Raw genomic sequence first — 20,800 nt, 5'->3', positions numbered from 1 at the left:
CTCTGAAACACCTAAGAAGGGGTTGAGCCCCAAGCTAAAAGGACAGGGACTTTGCTGATCCCACCAGTGTGGGTGCTCAGGTATAGGCAGGTAACGCTCAGCACTGTATATAACAGGCAAATGCCTATACCTGTATAGCCTGGGACCCTTGCGCCAGCTGGCAGCAGCCTGCCTGCCGGTAGCAGGTCCCAGTGATGTGACAGGTACCACTATTCAGCCAATTAGAGAGATGATACAGGTCAGATGCCCTTGATGTTGTTAAATATTATTTTCTAATATAAAAAAAACAGAATTACCTGGCAATCAAAGCAGAATGCTGGGATATGATGTCATATTGTGGCAACCTGCTTCAAAAGGTTGTGAGGTGGCCACATTAGAGTTGCATCTGAGGTCTGTGAGATCCTGATCTCCCTGCAGCTTGGTGCGATAGTGCCTGAAAATTTGGACTGTCCTACTCAGAACAGGATACTTGGAAGGTTTGGGTCCACATTCAGTAAAACTGAATGGAGATCTCCATATCTTGTGCTGTAAGTCAGGTTTGCTGGAGTAGGCTTGTATTACCATGCCTTAATATTATCATGGTAAAATTAATACCAGTCCTGAAACAGACAAACTAGACAGTAAATAGTTAAAACTTCACCCTAATATTAAAAAACGGCCTTTGGGCTTGGTGCAAGTTTTGCATAAATGATAAAAAAAGGCAAACAAATTGCTTGTCATAAAACATTTTGGAGTCAGTCATACATTTATAGAAATTCTTATACCATATGGCACACACATTAGTGATCTCTGCAAATATTTGAGGACATTGTATCCTAAATACAGCGTGCTTTGCACATGTGTACCACTTCCACATAAAAACAAGCAATATATATGCAAAACTGAAAAACACTATTTATAAGTTCATAATGTTACCTGCAGTGTACATGGTGCAAAATTATTTTTATTAATCATTTCATACTGGACTACCTGATGAACCATACACATAAAAATTACATGAATAACAGGTATATTTGTTCTTTTATTCTTTCACTAAATTGCAATGTCTACTATTATTTCTTTTATACTTAGGAACCATTTTTTAAAGCCGAGACAGTGTTATACAGTATTTCTCTTTTCTTGGTAAATATGCACTACTTCGAATCGACCATATGTACCTAGGTTCAAATAGACCATGCATGCACACATGATGCAAGAGACATTTAAAAATCCATTACTGAACTATAATACAATACGTAGCTCACAGCGTCTCAAAACACAATTCACTTTTTTATGTTTGGATAACTGGTCACACGTAATAAAAATAAGAATAATTATAGCAATAATAAAAACAAGCATATGATTCTGTAAGCTGTTCCACTCAATTTTAGAGATGGCAATCTGCCAAACATTGCCAGTTTATCTAATTAATATGTAATTAACCAAATTAAGTTTGTAATGCAAATCACTGTGTTTAAGAGTGTGGGGTCTGACAATCTTGCCTGCTAATGGCTCTCGAGGACTGAATTGGACAGCCTCTTTTTTTTATGATAAAGCCTCCTTAGCAACTTGTTACACTTTTTTTTCTCAATATGGTACTTCATGGAATACATGACATGAGAAATTGCTCCAGGGCCCCAGAGTGCTAAGGGGTCCTGAGCCCCCATTCTATAGCAGACATCATTTAATTGATTTGTAGTAGCCTGAGCTGCTGTGAGCTCTGGATTAATGTGAGGGACTTTTCGAGTGAGAGGATCCAGCTCTACAGCAGGTATGTACCGTATATTACCTGATTAAGCCAATGCACAGCCAGCTCCACTTTTCCAGTGTCCATTTGCACCCAGGCAGGGAGATTGTCAGGGCTTTAAGTCACAGAATGTGCTCTGATTTCCTGTTTAGTCTCCCTTTTCTCTTCCTTCTCTGCACTCCTTCTTCCTCTATATTTTTAATGAGCCTGTGTGCCCAGCCACAGGCTACGCAGGAGCTTGTAATCTGCTAGACTGCAGCCACCTAGACAACAATGAGGTGTCTTGAAATGCATTGGCTGAGTTGAGAGGATCTTAAGTACCTATTTTTTTCTCATTCTGTGTTGTGTGGTATATTATTATATAATCATACGAATTTCAATTTTATCGAAATTCGCCACGTACTAATGTCCGAAAATGAGAAAGGGCTCCAACGCATCAGGGCAGAGCATCAGTTTGCACCATGGGGACAATCTCTCCCCTATTTTTAGGTATGGAGAAGTGGTTTACCTTTTGGTGCATACTGGGGCTCCGTCCTGATGAAGTGCTCCAGGAGGCCAGAATAATGCAGACAGATCTACGTAGAAAGAGAAGCACAGAAAGATCCCTCTTTCTTTGCAGATTTGTCAACATTATTCTGGTCTCCTGGAGCTCTTCTGCATCAGGGCAGAGCCTCGGCACGCACCTCAGACAACTTTTCCCTCATTCCTCCAATCAGGGGAAATGTTGTCCCCCTAAGGCACCGCCCTGATACAGAAGTGCTCCAGGAGGCCAGGGTAAAGCAGCATATCCTCGGGAGAAGCGCAGAACAAGAAGTGGGGCTGTGGAGACGCAGAGAAAGCAGGGAGGCATTAAGAGAGTGTAAGAGAAAGTGAGAAACAGGGTGACAGAGTAAGTGAGGGTGAGTGACAATTAATGTAATTTCTGAACTAAGAAAGCTCTGAATTTTGACCAAACTGAAAGGGCAGGAAACAAAATTAGTTGTCTGAAAACAAATGGACCAAAAACGAAAGAAAAAAAAAATCCAGTAAAAACCTACATTTAATGCTAAGGGTTCTCTTATATGGTTTTCCTAACCCTGAGTTCCTTTTGAAATAATGATAATTTGCAATAACAGAAATTGTTTATATCTACTCTGTTCTCACTCCATCCATTTAAAAACGTGGATTTCCGGTCTGACAGGCAGGCTTTATTTCACTAAGGCTTTCTCAAGTCTGATGCATTCTTCCCACACAACATAACTGGTGACAAAAGAAAAAAGCCTTTCTTATCTGTAATGCTTTGTTCATTTTCAACTTCAAGCACAAAAAAGGTACCATTAAGATTAAGTGCAATTTAAGGTGGTCTGAGATATATTCCTTGAGTTGCCTAGGAGATGTTTTACAATTTGCATCTGTCTGGCACTAAAATCAGTCAAAAGTGTTATTAATAATAATAATAATAATGTTTTGTTATAATTAACATGCAGAATTATAATTATCTATAATAAAGGTAATAAATCCTTAGCAAAGTCATAATAAGAAATAAAGTGAGAAATATTGCAAAAACAGTACAATTTGCCCCAGATTTGGCTAAAAACACAAACAGGTATCATGTTGCATAGCTCATAGGCATTATTGAATATTCTTTAGTTTTTATAAAAAATGTTGTGCAGAAGAGAGATTGGCTGGTTTACGACTTAGTGGCTAAATGTAATTCTGTCATTTTTACTATAAATTTACTACAGCGATAAATTTCACATAGGACCATTTTCCATCTCATTTGGTCTCATAAATCACTCAAAGTTTCTAAAATGTTACTCAGGCACACATTAAATATATATTTCTCTCTTTTTGTTACATTTCAAGCACGTCTGGTGTTAGCTACTTAGCTTCATTATTTATCATAGTCTGAATCTACAAATCAAGTATAATTAGGCTTAGAGAACTGATTGGATTTCTAATTAAGCCACATTGGAAACAATGCACAATCACTAAATATTCTGACTAGGTACATTTTAAAGATCAACTCTGGGGCTTTTTGCTGATGACTAGACACCAGTGTCATTAAATTTGTTGGTGGCAAGCAAATTTTAAAGTTAACAGCTTCTTTAAATAGAGGCAATTAGTAAGGATCTCGAAATATTTAATCACGTTTGTCCAATTAGTGTGCAATTAAGCAATGGTGTGGCAAGGGACAAGCAGTCTGTTACTAAGCTAGCAATAGAAGGATCGCTTTGAAATGTTGCATCTTCCTTTTATTGATATGTAAAAAAAATCCCCAAAAACATGCTATAACTGTAATTTCCAATTTGACTAAACCAGCGTGCAGATGGTCTGACTGTGTTCTTAATAGTGTGCAAAATGGAATTAAAAGAAACCACTTACCTGAGTGTGATTCATCTGCAATCTGGGAATATATTTCACTTAGCTTTTAATTACAAGGGTTATTCATGTGAATGAATTGTCTGCGGGTTTACACTGTTTTCAGAAACTAAAATTAAATACAAAGATGTTAAATTCAAGGGATTTCTACAATCCATTTTTCTAATACATTTTTAACCAAGAGGACATAAAGAGCATACAATATGCTTCTCACAAACCTTCTCTGAAATACTACAAGGATACTGCTTCCCTGGGGTAATCAGATTCTTATTCATCTCCCTGCATTGCCATTCAACATACTGAATTTGGCACATAATCCATCTGTGCTTTTCACAATTCATGTAATTCTACTGTGAGGATGCTTAGACACAGGGGTGGATTTCTAAAATATAAGGTAACAGTGGCAAGACTCAAAAACTAGACTTTTCCTTCTATCAAAGTGAACTTTTCACTAAAGGGAGAGTGTTTAGAAGAGTTTGCCCGAGAGTTGTGTTCCAGCTCCTTGACTTTACTAAGCATTGTGATGGTCCAAGCCCAGTGAGCTTCTGCTGCAGGAAGAGCTTGGCTGGTCCTTACATTAGCGAGATATCTTCATGGTTTAACTTATATATTATACAGGGCCAGCGCAGTCTTTTGCTGGGGAAACTTCTCTTTGCCCCTGACGAATAGTGAATGATGGCGTTAAAATCTCAACTCTCCCTTTAGTGAATAAACTCTAAGTTTATATGAACTAAGATTATATGAACCTTTTTCAGTAACTTCTGGAAAGACACAAAGCTATTGTTGGCACGCCATATCCACTCAGAGCCTGTCCTAGTGCTTCTAGTGAGAGATAGAGTGAGGGGTGGAAGAGAGAAAGAGAATTTACAGTAACAGCACATGCGATAAATCAAACCACATGATCTAAAGATTCATGTGTTTTTGTTGACTGCATTTTATTATCACCTATAATTTGTCTTGAAATTATGTAAGAAGTCAACGAGGATAATGACAATAAAGGAACACTGCCAATAACAGTAAAACGAAAATAAACAAGCACGTGATCTTGTAGACTACCCCACTCAGTACTAGGGGGGAGGTGTTCTGCTAATGACTACAGATTTGCCTAATTAATATGTAATTAACCATATTAAGTTTGTCATGCAAATCACTGTGTTTAAGAGTGCAGTGCCCTGAAAATCCTGCCTGTTAATGGCTCTCGAGGATTGAGTCAGGCAGCCTTGTTTTGGATGATAAAGTTTTCATTGCAGTGTTTTACATATTATTTATAGGGGATAGTTTAAAGACCTTGCTAGGCATAGCCACCTTGGTCTAGATTTAACCACGAAGCTACCGAAGGAATGAAACCAAAAAGGGTGAAACAGTGAAGCTCACTGAATGATGCTATTTATCAAAGAAACATAAGCCATTCATTAGATTGTCATGGCAGACATCTTCTACAGTTTTCACTACGTGCCTGAATTCCTCACTAAAATATGGGATACATTTTATATATAACTTCATTTAAAAAAAATCAATATGCAAATAAAACTAGAGGTGTCTAACTACTGAGCATAGAGGCATAACACAGTCCCTAGATATACCATCTACATGTAGACTGCAAGCTCGCAAGACCAGGGCCCTCTTCTCTTTCTGTAAAAGTATATCTTAGCATATGATCCCTATATCGTAAAAACGCCACACAATCTGCTTGTGTGTTTCAAAATATATCACAAATCTCATTGTACAGCGAATGTTATAATACACACATATATAAAAATCAGTACTATAAAAATAACAATTAAGTGTCCCAAACGTGACAAAGACATGCACAGCTCAGTAAAGAAAAGAAGCCTTTCAAAATAACCATTTTGTATATGTCTAAAGGAGGGACGCCTGAGGTCCTCAAAGCTGAGAAACTTTATGTCTTTTTCTCTACGTTGGCTCAATAAAAGGTATCTACTTTAAAAAGAAAAACCTCAATTTTCTACTGGGCCAACACAGCTATATCCATTTTACTCTGGTGAGTCGTTTACATCAACAGAAGCAAATTGTAAAATGGGCACAATACACTAAGTGCTACTGGTATATTTTGCATTCTTTCATTATATGCTGTTGATTTCAATAGAATATATCAATCATTTTGTGAAAGCCAAAACCGGTGTTTAGGGAATCTAACCCCTTACATTGTGTTAATTAGCTAACAGATTAATCATTATACCATAATCAGATAAGGTTCATCACACATATAGATGAGGCAGATGAGGCCTTGAAACCTAGCAGCTACTGCTCCGTTATACAGTGTATGCCATGCAAGCCGCAATACCATATTTCAAGGTCACCCAACTATTTAACGGCGGGGACTATTTATCATGTAGAAACAATTAGATCAATGATGCAATGCAATTGGGCTATCCAGGCAGGGTCATGTTCAATAAACACAAGGTTTTGTCTAATCCAGTGCCAGTAACCCATTATTTTCCAGACTAGTGAGCAACACTTTGGACAAGGGTTTAAAATAATGTAATCACTTTTTATTGGAATTTTGATCCTAGGATTCTAATGAAAGTGGAATGGAAGTTGGGTTTAGACTTTATGTATTTTGTAGATTACGGATGTAAAATGGTGCTGCATTTGTAAAACATTGAGCAGCTCATCTGTGCACCATAACTAGATGCTTAAAGAGTAATACACTTCTCGCCTTACACACAACATCTGTACGTAAACATGTTTAGGACACTCATTTAAATGTTATGTTTTATTGATATGAGATAAGTACTATAAAAGAAAATGAGAATCAAAATGAAGAACAACTGAGATTATTCGAATGATTGTATAGTTCATCCTTCTTTAATCATAAAATAGTTGTGTTCACACTAACAAAATATAACAACCTAACACTCTGAGATGTGAAATTTTCCATCCGCTTTCTGACATGCAGATCTATTTCGGACACTCCTCTGGAACACAGTTAAGAAGAATGCAAATGTAACTGTTACTCCAAAATGCCTAAACTGTACATACTAAAACATTCATAATTTGTAAGATCTGGATCTATCAATGCTGTTGTCTGTTCTTGATAGCACTATATTTGTATATCAATTTATTCCCATAAGGTGCCTACATGGTTGAAAGAACCCACTCACTTGCCAAGGTTCTCGAGTTCCCCGGCCGCATCTTATTTGCCCCTACCTTGAAAACAATGCATTGGTATTGATATTCAAGGTAGGGATGTGGGGAGTACATCAGCGTGGGACTGTTGGGTCTCATCCAACTGCCTGTACCCATTGATGGGAGCCCCGTACTTCTTACCTGATACATAAAGGCCACATATTTCTTATATTTAGGTAATAATCATAAGCTGATTGTGATATTTGTCAGTTAATCAACTGTTATCTATTTTAATGGTTTAAATATACATGTTCTGCTGAAAAAAGGTTAATAGGTAATGATTAACAATGGTAGAATCCTTGGTGTAACATAACTAGGGAAATACTGAAAGGGTAGGTCTTCAGTCTAGAACATGTTCCCTTTAGATATTGTAACTGCTGTTTCATTTTAAAATCCAAAAGGGACACGACTAATTCAAAGTCAAGAATCGGGCCAAAGGGTCAGGGAAGGATGAGTTCAAGACAATATAAAGCTAGGTACTAATGTGATGGTGCAACATTGCATCTTCCGCATAGCAAACCAGAGACACTAAGAAAGACACGTATGACCTTACATAAAAACTTGAGGTATGTAAATATGACCATGTAGACACTGAAAGAACATCATAACATTAGATTAAATAACACAAGAAGAAGACAACGAAGGCCCCGGAAGCAAGGCATCAACAGATTAGCACAAAGCACAATGTGTTTTTATTTCATATTTTTATTTATGGATTATTTGTTCTGAACAAAATGGCAAATTAAATTGATGCAATCTTGAGGGTCTGGCTTGAAATGTAACTAAATAACAAAATGTTGTATATTGCACACTCCTATATCTCTGTTAGCACAGTGCTGAGAAGATTTCCAATTGAATAACTATAGTGTGGTGGTACAACTCAGAACCCATAGGCACTTGCATACTGTAAGCCATCACAGAAACCCTTACTAAAACAAAAAGGTTTTAGTAATAAGGTGCGGAAATAATAAAAATGGTGGCATCCCAACCTTGTTCCAGCAGAGAGCAGCAGTTTTATCACAAAATGTACGGTGGCACATCGTTTTTCAGTGTATCAGGGATTGATTGGGAAGAGCAATCGTCCTCTGAGCTGCTCTGATTTAAAGATTTTGAACCACTTTCTAAAGCCATTTCTTGGGTGTTAATTGCAATTCCTCATAATGCCACTAGGATGTCTAACCGTACAAGGACTAAAGGTGGCATTTCCCCAAACTGGATCCTTAATGCGCTCCCTGTATGGATCTTCCTTTTGGTCACTATGCATAGGACAGGCCTGGATAGTGTCTGCTGAGCATATTGTGGACGTGAGCCCCCAGGCTGAATGGTGAGAGCCCTCTTAGCAATGTATAACAACATTTTCACTGGTAGCAATGGGTTCGTATTTGGGTTATAAACGCCACTCTTTGTTTTTTTTGGTATCTAAAAGGTTAACTGCATATAACTAAAATTCCTTGCATATCCCTCTGTATGTGGATGGCACTTATATTCAAATCCCTTTCATTAGAAAAGCTTAGTAATTATAACATGCCTACAACTCACAATCTTAAAAAAAAGAAAGAATGAAATAATAGGAATTAGGCATTATTGGAAGTCTTACTCCCTACTGCCTTAACGACTCCAATGAAACCAGCATGAAGTTATTTCCATATTTATAATATGGAGGTCCAGGTGACAAATGTGACTGCAATTACAAACAAATTGCATTTTCTTTTATTTGTGCTATTTCCATAAATCACGACACGTGACTAGTGTCATGATTTGACTAAGAATATATTAATTGGTAGGCCCACTCACAGATACATTATGCATTGTGCGTGTAATGGCACAGTAAGACTGATGTGAGCTGACAGACCAGTGCATTCCAAATCGAAAAACCATTTCTATGTCCTATGTAAGATACATAATACAACTCAAGATTTTAGGCAATTTCCAGATGCTCGCGTTTGTAAATGAAGCCATTAGAGGGGCAAGCAGAATGTAGATAGTAAGCGTGTATAATAGAACACATTCGAATGAAAAGCAGGACAGAAAGCAGTGAATCCTCTAGTATTTACGAATCAGGGTCCTATAAGTGCATTATATAAAATGTTCAGATTTGTATGTTTAATAATGTATCATATTAAATATGATTTTATAGGATGTGAGTGAATGGCTATGGATGAACCATGAATTATATATTAATAACGTACCTTGTTGTGACTGTTTTGTCTCTCTCTAATGGCTGTAGATAAGAGAATTGTGATCTTTGCAATAGAAATGCACAGATAAACTGGCTGTTATTGACTGAATATTATGTGTATAAGAACAAACAAATAACAACAAATCTTTACACTGAGATGCATTTTCACCAGATATTTCTTGAGAAATAGACCCCCACCACCTTCCGAATTGTAAAATCTTTTGAACAAAACCCCCCTCGTTTTTTGTTTCTGTAATTCCGAACTGCACTACGTGTCCTGTTTACGCATTGTACAGCGCTGTGGAATATGACAGCACTATATAAAAAATAAATAGTATAATAATGTGTGCCAGAATACAATACCAATTTACAAAAAGCTTAATAAAAATAAATAAAATGATAACTTTAGTAAATGTGCTTTAAATCCTAATCTTAATTCTTTTTTCATGTTCGGTTGAGATAGATGTTATCTTTTCTTTTATACAAATACATGTTTTTAACGCAGTCTGCAGTACAAGGTTGCAGCAAAGGAGGGCAGTGTATTACTTAAAGAATGGAAGTTCATTCCTGCAAGAAGACCTTGATGGTTAAAAGAGATTTTCTGCGTGTTCCAGGGGAAGTGCCCATATTATTGTTCCGTTGGGCTTAAATAGATGATAGTTGATAGATGGTAGTTACCGCATGATCTCGCTACGATACAAAGTCACAATTTTATGAAAAGACACTACAGTAAAAACATTTCTGAACACAAATATTGATACGAATATTCCACCATTGTTTCATTATTAGAAAAGAAAATCAGTATAAAACAGAAATTAATATTTGAAGCATTCATGCAGACGTCATTGTTTCAATCTGCCTGAAAAAATGGGGAGGATAGCCTAAAACGGATTATTTGATTTATTCTACACACGCAAGAAAAAAATGCATTTTATAGCGAAACTAAACAGCTACTAAGGTATTATTTAAGCTGTGTCTGTGCAAATTAGCCCTTTGGGAATTTTATATTTTACAGAAATTTGGGATAATTCTGCTAAGACAAAGAATCCATTTTAAAGTATGTGCAGCAATATTATTTCATAAAGTGAATTATTTTTTCTCTGTTTCACCTGATGCATTTACTGGCTGTTATATATCTGCTGATTTAACTGCAGACAACGTTAAAAATCTTCAGATAGAAAACTGGGATACATAATTCAGAGGTAGGTGCATTTGCTGCTGTATACATTATTGCTACTACTGTAAATTCTGTTATATATAGATATATATATCTATATATCTATATATATATATATATATAGATATATAGATATATATATATACTTGCCAGGGAAGGAAATGTCAATGTATTCTTCTCGGTAAGATACTTTTAAAAGAAATGAATATGAAAATCTGTCTTGTCCCTGATATTGATATTCTGTGTAACGGAAGCTGGGATTATGGTGAATTATAATTTAACTACTAGCAGTGACAATGCGGGTTTTCTTTCCACCATGCGTATATCAGAAGGAGTTCAGCCCCACACACATAATGATGACATGCATCTAGTCCTGTGCCTTTCTGCTTGATTGATGTCACCCTCTAACGAACTGTGTCAAATGTGAAAGGAATTGCTGCCTATACGTGAAGCAGCTGAGGTCAGGATATTTAAGGAGGATATCTGCTTTAGCTTTATTCACATCGGGCATATATTAGAGGACCAGATCATGCTAAGAGGTTTATGTATGAGGTTTTTAAAATTATTTTAAAGACTTAAAATGAGTTTATTAACAATTCTTAGGTTTGTATTACATTTGGCCTTGCACCCACAGATATGTATATATATATATATATATATATATATATATATATATATATACAGTGAAGGAACAAAACATACAAAATCACTGTATGTATATTTATATATATATATATATATATATATATATATAGCGCTAAACTGATACTACAGACAGGAAATATCCGCGTAAATATGAATTTCCCATTGTGTTTTATTACAATTGTTCCAAATAATGATCCTGAGAAGCTATCTGTAGTGCAGGACATCATTATTCAAATGCTTTTTAATTGGCACAGTTGGATCTTTGGTAAAGACATAGTTTTCGTGTATAGTGTTCAATATTATGCATTACATGTATTTGTTAAGTAGTGTCACCACGTCTAAACATTACTGCATCTTGGTCTTGCAGCCCACTCAACAACACATCCTGGGGAAGGATTATTATTATTAATGTTTTATATAGCGCCATCAAATTCCGTAGCGCTGTACAATGGGATGGTAACTTTCAGCCCAGTGGACAGGCTTCATCCAATGTCTCACTAGATTTTCTGCTCAAAACTATGGACAGACCCCTGCACACTAGCAGAAGTCAAAGCTAAAATCAGAGGACGGCTGCCACTGTTCAATATGAGGGGGGAGCAAGTCCCAAATAACATTTGGTAGACAATATGCTCAGTGGGCACTATCCAGGCCTGTCCTACATACCTTCACCAGAAGGGGTCGCATTGAAGATACATACAAAGAGCACAGTATGGATCCAGTCAGGGGTAAACGTCGCCTTCAGTCGCTGTAACATTAGACACCCTGGTGGCACTATGTGCAATTCAATTGCCAACCAAAAAAAGGCGTTAGACAATGGCCCACAATTTTCAAATCAGAGCAGCCCTGGGGGGATTGTCCCTCCTTCCCCCATTGTAGTCACCACTAGGCTGATTTAGGTCGGCTAGTACTAATCCACGTATAGTGATCATTATTATTGATTCAGCGTTTGGTCTAAGTAATATAAATCCTTAGTGTATTATTGACAAAAGAAAACTGCCAAGACCTTAAATGTTTTTTTGTGTGATGATGCCAAACCAGTTATAGCAAAACAAGAAGAGAATCTGACTGCAGATAAATGGGCAAATCTAGCATACTCATACCATATCTAAAAAAAATCTACATCGCTATCCAGAGCAATTGTGTATATTGGGACTATTTCATCTACTATCTACTATCTTTTCTCTATAGCATTGCATCGTTTACTCTGCACGTGCTGTTAATGTATATGCCAGATAATTATATACCACCAGCTGGCTGATGATGATGAGAGCTGGAGTTACACTGGAGCCAGGAAAACATATTTACCTTGCAACGTCATAAAATAAAGTAGAATTATTTAGACAAGAACCAGCGACAAACCTTCGATCAGTAACAGGATCCAGCACAGCGTCTGTTATTCAAAACATAGCAGCACAGTGGAGAATAAATTACTTGCCGCCATGCCACAGCGCTGGGTACCTGATTATCTTGCTTACTAGACAAATGCTCTTGCACTTTGCTTGCAGACTATTTTATTCTGAATTAACTGATCTTATTCACTTTCCTGATGTCTAACAATAGCAACTGTGAACACACCTGTACAAATAACACAGCTATTACCTACTGTTGACACCATGTCCACCCTTTCTCCCTACATTATAATAAAAGACGCTGTTGAATGGCAAATTGAAAAATCTAGTGGTAACTCAGGTTTGCTTACTTACCTGCCTACAGTATGTTACAACATATACTTTTGATAAAGCTGTAAGCCGACATCCTTGTTAAGCAGGATCCCCCCTCCTGCAGGTTCCACAAGTGTTCCACAATAACACCTGTTCATGGAGAACAAATACGATTTGTTTCAATATGCATATAACCCTCGCAGTCAGACAACATTTCCCCAGCGTACACACTGAACTGTTTGTTTTAAAATTTCAGTGAATCCAAACAAACACCGCCAGCTTGGTTGCGTATGGATCTCATGACAGATAATACAGGTTGCCCAAAATCTAACGACTCCCAAAAGCAGGCCAGTTTAACACTACAATACACAAAGCAAGATATACATACATGGGGACGCGCTAAATAACTGACCCCGAGTACTCTTGAAATCTTAACCCTTTAGTAGCCCATCATGACGATTCTATGTAGAAAGTCACCAAATGTGTTACCCAAATGGCTCTAACACTGGTCCTTGTGAAAACCTTCACTTGTCAAAACCATCAACTAGGAGTCTTATATGTGAGCAAAGCAGTATATAATAGGAAGAAGCCCGCTTCAGAATGTGTGATTATGAGAATCTGCCCCTTCAACGTGATATTGGGGCAAAACCATGAGACTCAGAGAGTTTGCAAGTATATATATAGATATATATATTTACACACTATATCGACAAAAGTATTGGGATACCTGAATGTTATACCAACAGGGACTTTTATGGCATCACATCTAAATACATAGACGTTAATAGGCATACCTAGGAACTTCTGAGCTCCAGCTAGCCGGAGCCTACCTGTGCTTGATGTGTCCAGGACTGCCCGCTGATGTTGGTGGGCGGTCCCAATGACATCAGTGGTCAGTCCCGCTGATGTCAGTGGGGGTTAGGGCTGACATCATGGGAAAAAACACCCCCATTTAAAGGAGGAGTTTTTCTGTGAGAATTTCTGTGAGGTCAGGCACTGATGTTGGATGGGAAGGCCTGGCTCGTAATCTCCGTTCCGGTTCATTCAAAAGATGTTCGATGGGCTTGAGGTCAGCGCTCTGTGGGGCAGTCAAGTTCTCTCACACCAAACTCATCCAACCATGTCTTTATGGACCTTCCTTTGTGTACTGGGACACAGTCATGTCATGCTAGAATCAAAAAGGACCTTCCCCAAACTGTTCCTGCAAAATTGGAAGCATAGTACTGTCCAAAATGTCCCCTGCAGCATTAGTGTAAACTTATATATACTTAATCATTCCAAGCATTTTACTTACTTTATAAGGGCACATATCCAGATTGTCTGGATTTTTAAATATTTGGGTTCAAATTGGCATAACATTTTTGAATGAATAAAATTTTATATCACATTTAGTTCACTAAAATAATGATGAATTTGTCAGTTTGGTAAGTGTCAAAGACCTTTCAGTACCTGCATATATGGATGATGTAGCTTCACAATTGATTGTGAATAGTCAACGATGTAAAGCTATAATTTCTAATATAAATTTGCAAGCACATAAGAGCAAAATGAATTGCGATAATTGATGACATATTAATAGGTTTGCGAAAAATTGCATACTTAACTCTCATGGATGACGTTAATTGCCTGGATCAAAAAGAGAAATAATTATTATGTTATTACACTACTGACCTGACTACAATTTAAACATGTATATCTAATTTAGTATTGTCAATATAAATTTAAATTGTTTATATTGCAGACTTTTGTCCTTAAGTTTAGATTTCAACACATTAGAAATGGAGATATTTTGTAGTGTCAACCCTAATATTATATAGAAAAAAACAACAAGCAAAGATGCATGAGTGACATTAACAACATTATCTAATTAATTTCCTGTCTTGAAGCTATCTTCTACTCCTTCGGTGACAAAATAGCCTGAGGGCCCCTTCTTCATGACTGTACCCTCGTTTTCATACTATAGATCTCTTGTTTGTTTTTCTGGACTGTTCAGCTGTGGATCATAAGCTGCTAAGATAGATCACAGATCTCTTCTGACCGTCCCACTGAGCTGCAAAGTTGACTGAGGTACAATATGTGCATGATGTCATAATCTACCTTTCTCATTTAATATATCACTAGGTGTGTGAATGGTCCCATCCTGCCTCTAACCAAGGCCTAACCATGCCATCAACTAAGGTTTCCTGCTTAAAGTACCTAAAATGTCGGAAGGAGTGGTGTTCTGATACAAATAGCTGTGTTTCTGTTTATGTCAGTTTGTACAAGTAAATTCTGTACTTTCTTAATATTGTGCAACAAATAAATATAACATGCTAGTTTTGGATAAAAAAAGTCGATATTGTGGTACCTGTCAAACTGAGGGGGGGATTTTTACTTACAGCCATGAGCTTTTTCAGTAATAAGGTGGGGGGGGTGACTGTATTTGTGTAATTAATGTTAATTCAGGATAACATTGATGATGGTTGACTAGTGGTTAATACCTATCAAGGTGTTTCTTATCAATTATAATAAAAGTCAGAAATATGATAACAAATACATTAGACAGGCCTTATAACAGGGACGTGGTTCACCCTCCGGTTCATAGGCTACAGGGGCCAATTTTTCCCACCTGCATCACATGCTTAAGAAGGCTGCATTAACTAGTCAACAGCTATTTGTAACTTGAAGTCAATCTGCCATTTTTCCCAAAGTGAAGCGTCTCCGGCTCGACAACCGAATCCTCCGGGTCGTGGGAGACGTGGGAGTGACATGCCCCACAATTTCCCAGGTATGCCCACTGCTGTTCTATACACAAAACCTATATAATGATGTTTACAGCTTAAAATAAGTAAATTAACAAAAAACTCAATGCGGTATTTGGTTGCAAGCTCACATAGTATCCTCAAAAAAAACTGTCCATATGGATAATCAAGATTAAGAAAAGAGCTGCACTCTGTATTAATTAATAACGTGCTAATAACAAGACAAGAATTGTAGATTTTATGTGAGCGTTTAAGACTAGTGAAGTTATGGTATCTACCAAACAGTACAGCCACACTCATACATTGATGTGGGGAAGCACATAATTCAGTAGCCCCCCTTATCTTCCATCACAAATCTTTTCCACTGACTGCATCTTACCTGCTTTTAGACCGGTTTACCTGTGTACACTTTATGTTATCATGATTTAACTAATGTAAACTTAATCCATTGTTGTCTTTTCATTGTTGTTTTTTACATCTGTGGTACAGAAACCCATGCCAGTTACCTGAAACTTATTGAACTGGAGAGCCGATTGACTGGCACACGACCCAAAACCAATCTATACCATCTTTAGAAAATGACTAGACTTCTGGATAATGGTTAAGATATGCCTTGTGTTCCATCACACCTCTAATACGGAATCAAACATGTGACAAAGTAAGACTCAACAACAGTTGTCTACGTATGCTTACATAGTCACACAGTTACATAGCTAATAAGGTAGACATAAAAGACCATCACTTGAAGTGATCCAGAAGAAGACAAACAAAAACCTCTTTAACTCATGACAGTTTTCCCTAGAAAGAGGAAAGTGAGTGTAAATATGTTATTTATACATTGAAAAGATTTATCCTGTCAGTATTCTACAGGTTTATGTTTGCTCACATTTAGGGAGAATGTTCCTTATTTCACATTAAACATTATTTGCTTCTGTTGCGCTCCATGACTGTTTTCCTGAAATCTATTTAAAAGTATGCGATTTGTGAAGGACTCATTCACGATTTGATAAAAATCTATTGTTTATTAAAGGAGGTGCACTAATCTATTATCAGTTTAAAGATGTTCAAAATTGGATTTTACTCACTAGAGAAAATTTACTCCAGCTTATCATTAGTACATAACTGCCACTTTAAGTCCTCGTATTGAAAGCGCTATTGAGTTCAGCTCTTGTCGGCTGTGACCAGTTTCCAAACACATTCCATTTAATTGAAGTGTTTTCAAATCAGTGGAAGGAACCAACCCACATGATTCTAATGCTAAGGGTCAGTAGTTGTCATTGTGGTGCTGGCAGCCGGAATATAAAATTGTGCTGAGGAGCTCAGAAACAACCAGCCTTTCCTGCATGCGGGACTCTGTCCGACGAGAAGTTCATTCAATACTACTTTATGTCTCTGTATATTATGTGTATTAAGGTTAAGATTCTATTGATGTTCATTTCTTTTTTATGTTTTCGCTGTTGAACCTAATTTTGGTTGTTTATATATTTTACAACAGTAGGGAAAAAGCCTGTCCTTAGACAGGCCCACATCAGAAAGGCCCTTTATCCTCATGGTGTACTTAGCTTTTGAGACATGATGCCATGTACTTTGTGTGTTACCTGAAATATGACAACCTTTTCTATTCTATTTATTATCTTTTTTTTAGCGTAAAGGGAGAAGAAATATACTCCTCATATGTGCACACGTCTTTTTCACAACTCATACTCTATGTGGGCCATATCACCAGGGTGCTGTTGGCTATTAAGGTTTGCACAGGGCTGTGAAAGAAAAGTATTTTACAGATCTGTTTTCCGAGACATTATTCAAAGTGCATCGTCTGAGCCAGAAGAAGACCCACACTTAACAAGATTTTATCTGAAACAGAGGCATCCATAGGAACAGGATTGTCAGTGACATAACAATATAGGCAAAATCACAAGGAGAAAAAAGCTCGCTGTAGCCTATGGGCTAAAACGATGTAAAACTGTGGTATGATTTCATATTGTCTATATTTATAATGTCTACATTTTTAACAATCTAACTAGGAAAGACATGCTTCTGAGCCCGTTGTGTAAATCTTTTTTTCCCTCTACTTTGCTCCATACATAGTCAAGGAACAGCTTCTCAAGTCTTACCCTTGCAGATGGCAACGACATGCAGCTCAACACGATTCCTAAAATAAATCCTATTTTCCTAATTAACCCTAGAACTGAGAATGCCACCATCCAAACGTCATTCACTGGCATGGTTCTATTTACTGTAATAAGACTCCTCTGTCTTAATAAACGCTGCGTAAATGGTTCATCTCATTATGATAAGAAAAAAACCCCAGAAATAATGTCGGTATTTTTCACAGTGTGTTGTATTATTTTTAATTGTTATTCTAATCAAATATTCAGTACCGTGAAACCTGAGAAACCAGTCCCACAACCAGAGGACTTCCGTATAATAAGTCTTTGCATCTTTTCCTTGACTCTATACAGAGTAAACCTCAAAATGCTAGAGTAATCCTATATATCCTATCAGAAGAAAGATGGTAACCCCCAGCTCAGTTCTGCAGACTGATCTGCTGCATGAATTTGTAGCATTTAAAGAGGAACTTCCACCGTAATCGTTATATGCTTTTGTTATTCTCCTATAGTTGTAAGTATGTGATATATGTCACAGAATAATATTTATTTCTATGTTTCACGGTATTCACCTACCTCTTGAAGATCATAGCAGCACCAACTGTGGCACACTTAACACAACACGTGTCAGAATGTTTGATGACATAAATGTCTAATATTCTTACACAAACCACGTATTACTGAACAAATAGAAAATTCCATCTTTATTTGTGACAATACTCTGGCATCTGGCAGCTCAGGCAAGTAGCACCCCTTAGTCTACATTAAGGAAAACGGACACGAGACGTGCTGCCTGTAAGTCACACTTGGAAAAACAGGGACTAAAAAACACCTATGAAAAACTTTATTAAAGTTCCTACTAACAATACAAATATGCCACATACAGAAAAAATGATAGGGGTTTTTGCATTGTATGCATTTCCATGCATATTGATTACGGGAATCTACATTGGGGCTTTGTCACACTCCAGTGGAGCACAAGAGAGGATCATGTTTCTAATTTGTCTTCCCAGTGCCCAAGTACCTACGGCTATAAACCTTTAATATTGTTTCACTGAAGTAATGTGTTGCGCAGCTCTTGGCTTTTAAAAGGTTAAACATGGTTTTCCAGGAAGTGCAGTAGCGTGTGGCATGCCAGTGCCATGGTAAATCTCATTATACACGTATAGACCAACTGACTGCAAGTGAATAAAGATATCAGTCGTCTGTGCTGAAGCTATTAAACATTTCGCTATCCTTAGTTCACCTATGTCCTATGATGGCCTTCCTCTGTAAACTCATCTGTTCTATCCTCACTTAATATGCACATTAAAAAGAAATCAGTTGTTAATGCTGCAGAAATGTGTACAGAAATAAAACATTTAGATTGTGATACAATTGCAGCCGGCTATCATTTGATTTTTGTAATAAATAGCCGTACAGAAATATTTCTGGTGACATTCCTACATCACTTTTACTTAGGAAACTATGTTGTTTTAAGTAATGTTCTCTTTGTTAACTTGCGATCCATCCGAAAATATTGAGATGCATTTTAGAATAACAAATTAAATAAGGTTTCAGTTTAAAATGTTTTCAAAAATAATGTGCTTTTTATTTTTTTAAGATATATTTTTTCTTTATACATTTTTTTTCAGATAGCTGCATATTTGTGATGTGTAACTGTTCTAGCTCTGTTATAGAACAGATCAGGTTATCCCAATCTACTAAACAAACATAACCTGACTCCTTATTACACTGCCTGTGGTAAACAATAGAAAGGTTCAGTCTTAATCACCCAACAGGACACTCTGTCTAATGATATTCTATGGAGGAACTGACTTCATTACCATTGCCATAAATAATAAGCTCAGTGTGGTGTTTGTAGTCTCCAGATCTACAGAGAATATTTATTGGAACAAAAAAAAGATAAAATTAGGTTTTTGGTAATTGTAACATATATGTGTACAGCACTGCATTGTAGTCATTGGACTTCTCCTTTAAGACAAGGCCAAGCACCAAGTAAGACTGCCATTGCAGATAATAAAAATGGGAAGACTGTGCAGGTCAATGGCTCTAATCTGTCCTCAAATGCTGTGCTGTTTTGCAATTATAACAGACGCCTCTCTAGTTCAGTATTAATTCAGTTTCCATACACCGTACAATGGTTAGCCACAAATATATATATATATATACTAATTGAAATATTTACAATGAACCAAAATGATCGCATACCTAAAGCTACATGTTTACCAGCAACTTCTAATACTTGATTATCCTTGCCAAATGCCTGCTTAATGTACCCCCATATAAATTGATCTTACTGATTTCTCTCTTTCTCAGTAATGATTCCCACAATGCGTACGCCTAGACGGGATTGGATTTTCATAAGTATTTAAATATACATGTTTACGAGGAGTCTTAGATGGAATGCCTGTAGGCTGTTTGCTGTAAGGATAATAAATACTGTTATATCTTTCATCCTTTTTTCTACTACCTTTATGCCCTAGTGAAAGTTGTAATTCTTTAATAGTAGATTTAGCCAGTCCACAGGATAAAGTCATACAGAATTGTTGAGTCCATGTCGGAAAACAGGTGCGCGTGATCGTGAAAAAGAACAGTTTGGATGATATTATCTACTGCGTTTAATTTTCTATGTTACAAAACGATTTAATAATTATTGAATTCTTCAAATGCAGGTTATTTGGTTCAAGAGTTGTTCTCTACCCTAGCCATTTGAAAGGCTTTATGTATATACTCCAACGCATATTCAATTTATAGTAATTCCACCTACACTCCAACATGGATACAATGAAAAACGAAGCGTCTCTCATTAATACACAATGCTGTAATTAACAATTAATGGTAATGTTAATCATGAACTGAAGTTAATGGGTTGCGTGGCACTTGCATACAATTAACCAAAAAATGAGCCTTATACGGCCTTATCGGTTATCTTAAAATATATTATCCTTGAACATACCGTCCTAGCGCTATGATACATTATACATCTAGGCCAATAGAACAAGTGTTCAGATCTTGCTTTGAAGAATAGAAAGTACCTTATTTCTCGGGA

This window comes from Spea bombifrons, chromosome 5, assembly GCF_027358695.1.
Source record: "Spea bombifrons isolate aSpeBom1 chromosome 5, aSpeBom1.2.pri, whole genome shotgun sequence".
Taxonomy (NCBI): Eukaryota; Metazoa; Chordata; class Amphibia; order Anura; family Pelobatidae; genus Spea; species Spea bombifrons.
This window is presented reverse-complemented; position numbering follows the sequence as displayed.